Genomic DNA, 4,501 nt, shown 5'->3' with positions numbered 1-4,501 from the left:
AGACTTTTGTAGTTTTTTGATTGATCCCTCATCAACGCCATGAACTGTGTGATCCTTGACACATTGTTTCCGTGTTTTCTCTGAACAAGAGTTAGGAGTTCATAAAACTAGTGGTGACTTCGAGGTGAGGAGGTGTGTTTATACCCGTGCAAGTGGGGACATTTACAGTTTAAGCTCTTGATTCTCTGATGCACGTATCTGAAGGCTAAGATTGTTACTTCATCTTTTAAAACTACTCCCTATGATAGGTTATGAAGCCTAGGCTATGTTTACTCCAGCAAATAATGGGAAAACATGAACTGGAATATTTATATTCCGAGGACAGTGGCCATTGAGCCCAGACTGGTCACAGTTTGTTTTAAAACTGCTGCATATGCTGTTTGCTTAATGATATTCAGGGGAGCCTGTTTCTGAATTACACTGCAGGGGAATGACTAGTCTTTGAAGAGAGGAAGTTTACACTTTTTCCATTCATTCTCTTTTGCAACTGTTGTAACATCCACCCAGTGTCACCCCAGGAGAACACCTTCTTACTCTTAAGGAAATATACGTTGCAAACTGTTACCACATTGGGTTCCATAGCTCAGGGGTAAGAGCACTGGTCTTGTAATCCAGTGGTCGCGAGTTTAAATCTCGCTGGAGCCTTAACATTTTTTTAATTTGAATAAAAAGCTTTCAATCACTTAAATATTCTGACCCCAAAAAAAGCATTCTGCCTCCAACATTAAACTTCCAAGTGAGTGACTTTAGAACAAAGTAGTTCTTCCATTGCAGTGAATGAACAACGTGAAACAAATATTCACTTCCAGGTCCATCTGGACAGAGCTGGGCTCCCTGGAGACGGATGCTTTTGGCGTCATGATTCTTGGGATTGAATGTGAACTGTCTGTGCAGGTTTGTAAAGTTAAGCGTCTTGTTAGTTGTCGGCGCACAATTCCCTGACAGGGGCACAACATTGTCTAGGGCTGTGGCACACCCGGGCATTAAAGATGGTGCAGAGAAGGTTGCCGTCCATCATCCCCTTTGGTATCGCTTTGTTCACCCGAAGTTGGCAGGGTATGCCCAGACGTGGGTCCCTTGCTCACTTTGCCACTGGAGTCAAGCTATCCTGGCTGATGACGGCTGATTAGCCAGAAACGGGTCCCAGGATGCTTGTTTCCGGTCTAGGGAAGACATGGTTTGGCAGTTTGGGTTGGACTGATCCCATGAGGCACAGGGTCAGACTGATTTGCATATGGCCATGTCTGAACTGGGGTGGCACAGTGAGCTAAAGAACGGTGATGGATTAAACCCAGATCAGTTGACTGGGGGTGAGTTTCTGATTTGCTCCAACGCTCCGTCCATCATCCCCTTTGGTATCACAAAGTTTGCCCCAGTCACACGAGCCCCGGGGAGGCTGTGGAGGCCTTTGATGCCAATTGTCACACAGTAGCATTTCCTGAGTTTCAGCCTCTCTTTCTTTGAGGCTCCTGCAGAGACAATGTTGCAGTAATCCAGCCTGGACCACACCAAAGCCCTGATCAACCCCTTGCAGCATCTTTCAAGGAGCCGAGGCAGGTCTGTCCTAGACCATGAGATGGGGAGTTACATAGTTTCCAACATTTGAAAAAAGATTCCCGGGAGACTTTGCAGCACAGGGCTGCTGCAGATAGAACGTTCTTGTTTGCGTACCTGTGTGTGATAATTATGAACAGTTTCTGCAATACAAGTTGCCGGGACTGATCCTGCAAACTGGACAGGAGTCAACTATATAGTTACATATTTACCATGGACTGTGATTGGATTGCCAAATGATAGCACTGTGCCATACTCTGAGATGTGTCACAGCAGGGGAAGGAGTGTGACAATTTACCAACTCCGCTGGCCGCCAAATGCTATGTCTACAACTCAGAATATTAGAGCCTTCCATGCATTCAGGCAGAGGTAGGAATCTTTGATCCAAATGGCCTGATGTTACCCAGGGTTTATTTTGGTTATCCCTCGTACATTGAGCCCAGTGCCTCCTGCCTCATCAGCATCATTTGGAACAGCAGACTGCACTTGCATGTAACCTGAACCAGAGGCCTTTTACCAATGTTCAATCCCAGCAGGGGAAGATCCCTGGTTATTCCAAATTGAATGTGTTTGAAATTAAAAGAAATAAAAACACATTTATAGAGTGCACATCTACCGAAAAGCGTCAAGGCACCTGATGCAGCGGAAGCAGTGTTTTTTTTTTATTATCTGATGTCCCACACCAAGTACAATAACAATAACGGAAACGTAACTCTAACGACGGGCCCATAAATCTTTATTGTTCGGTGAGCAGTATCTAAGGTTCTCCGAAGGATCTTTGGTAGAGCTAAAAGGGACTAAGTAATGAAAGTCGGAGAGCTGCTCTCCCACGAGCACCTGCAGTGAAAGACCAACCTATACATCAATAAACAACCGTAATATGTCAAATAACTCATAACTCATGAATAAAGACAAACGCTGTTCTTTTTCTCAATATTTTTTATCGATGTTATTCAAAATATGATGGTAAATCACGAGTTCAGAGTAAATGATCATCGCTTAGTTCTCAATGTCACAGGTTAATTCCACAACAAGCATAACAGCTGGAATGCTCAAAATCATCAAAACATCAGGTATAGAGGAGAGAAAGAGAGAGTGAGAGAAAACATCTGCAAAGACAGTTCTAATACTAATGCACAGCTTTGCAATTCGTTGTAAAGGCTAACCCCACAGCTGTTAAGGTATAGCAGGAGCAGCATCGCCAGCCGATGATGTGCAACGCCTTTAGGAAGAGTGTCTTAGGATTCCAGCAGGAGAGGCCAGCCAGAGGAATCAGGAATCAGCACAGCATTCAGCACACCACAGACGCAGGGTCAGGTCACCAATCTTGTGAACGAGCCGACAAACACTTCTCCACAGTTCATTTTTATAGTACAGTTTTTCTTTATCTCTGATGAAATGTTTCTCTTACAACTCTCTACAAGCCTCTCCATTGTATAGTGACTATAGCCTTATAGCCCGCCGTAGAGGGCTATACCGGCTATTAAAGGCCCTCTCCAGCGTTAAAGGCCCCGAGCCGAAGGCGAGGGCTTTTAACAAGGGAGAGGGACTTTAATAGCGGTATAGCCCATCTACAAAGGGCTATAAGGATATTAGAACATTCTGTCACTAGAGGACAGAATGTTCTAACAACAAAAAAACAAAGCCTTTTGGGAGGGTGAGGGGATTGGAATCCCCTCAGTCTCCTTGAAGCCTTTGTTCACAGCCAGAGCTGTGAACAAAGAAACATTGGAATGCTGGAGCTCCAGGCTTATACCAGCCATTATAAGCCCGGAGCACTCCATTGTTTTCAATAGAGCTCCCAACATTCCAATGTTCTAATATAGGATGACGATCTCCTGACAATGACTCTACAAATATTTCCTAGGCAAGCTTTACCTAAAATTGTATAACTTCCTAGAGAGGAAGAGGAAGAACTACAGGTACATTTGTACATCAATGTTGAAACTGTTTGATCTGAGTCTACTACATCCTTTGCACAGACAGGAAGGAACCTATAATGTTCTATTCAGAAATAAACTAATATCTTTAGAATTCTGTTTTCTTTTTAGACACACCTTTGCCTCCCCCACCCACATGCCCCCCTCAAACCACTGCCCCGCCCCCTTTGCACTTAGGATGACAGTTACCAAACTGTTTTTAATGTACTTCGAGTGGAGCTTGTTTGACCCTTCAGGTGTCGCTTCTGATCACCTTGGAGTGGGGGTCTCACTCCAGAATGAAACCTGCACCTGCTGCCCTCGTGTCCCTCGGATCCATTATATACGGTAGTGAAAAGAGTGAGGCACCCGTTCACCTATCCATGCATGTTACGGGTTCGCATTATCAAGTATGGAAATGAAGCAATGCAGAAAACAGGCGCATTTAATCTTAGACAGAGTCAAAAATATTTAAAAGTTTGAATCTCCCTCTCGTTTTGGTAAACGTGCATTGGAAAATAGGCTAAGTAATTACAAAATGTCCATTTTGAAAGCAAGAATTTGTATTGAAAATAATGTTTTGCAGAAAAAAAAGAATATTTTGTAAAACTAGGGGACACCCAGATTTGAACCAGGGACCTCTTGATCTGCAGTCAAATGCTCTACCACTGAGCTATATCCCCAGCTGAGTGACTCAGAAATGTAAAATATTGAAGGACTGTTCCCTGTTCCTGATGAGTCCTAGAGATGTTGCTTCAAGGCGCGCCACAAACTCATTGTTCCAGTTTTGTGTGCGTGCACACTGCCTTCTGTGAAATGGACTTTGTTATATTTCTACGTGTAGGAGCGCCTAGTAAGCCGCTAAAATGGCGGAAGGGAATGTGGTGAGGGTGGTATGTCACCCCCAATGCTCCAGGGGAGGCGTGATGAGTTCTGGCCATGGGGGTCTGAGGTTTCTTTATCATATATTTTTTTTTAGTGCGTTTTTAAATAGCGCGGACTTTACCCAAAGGTGTCAGAGCGCTTCA

At 44.1% G+C, this 4,501-nt stretch overlaps 2 non-coding genes across 2 annotated transcripts; one reads left to right on the top strand and one right to left on the bottom strand.

Annotated features, from left to right (window-relative positions):
- The first annotated feature begins 572 nt into the window (after positions 1-572).
- TRNAT-UGU (transfer RNA threonine (anticodon UGU)) lies at positions 573-645 on the top strand. Its single transcript has one exon. It is a non-coding gene; the product is annotated as a tRNA-Thr (tRNA).
- A 3,439-nt stretch (positions 646-4,084) lies between these two features.
- TRNAC-GCA (transfer RNA cysteine (anticodon GCA)) lies at positions 4,085-4,156 on the bottom strand. The gene has a single exon. It is a non-coding gene; the product is annotated as a tRNA-Cys (tRNA).
- Positions 4,157-4,501: the final 345 nt, after the last annotated feature.

Source organism: Lissotriton vulgaris, chromosome 1_1, assembly GCF_964263255.1.
Source record: "Lissotriton vulgaris chromosome 1_1, aLisVul1.2, whole genome shotgun sequence".
In the NCBI taxonomy this organism is placed as follows: Eukaryota; Metazoa; Chordata; class Amphibia; order Caudata; family Salamandridae; genus Lissotriton; species Lissotriton vulgaris.
This window is presented reverse-complemented; position numbering and strand designations above follow the sequence as displayed.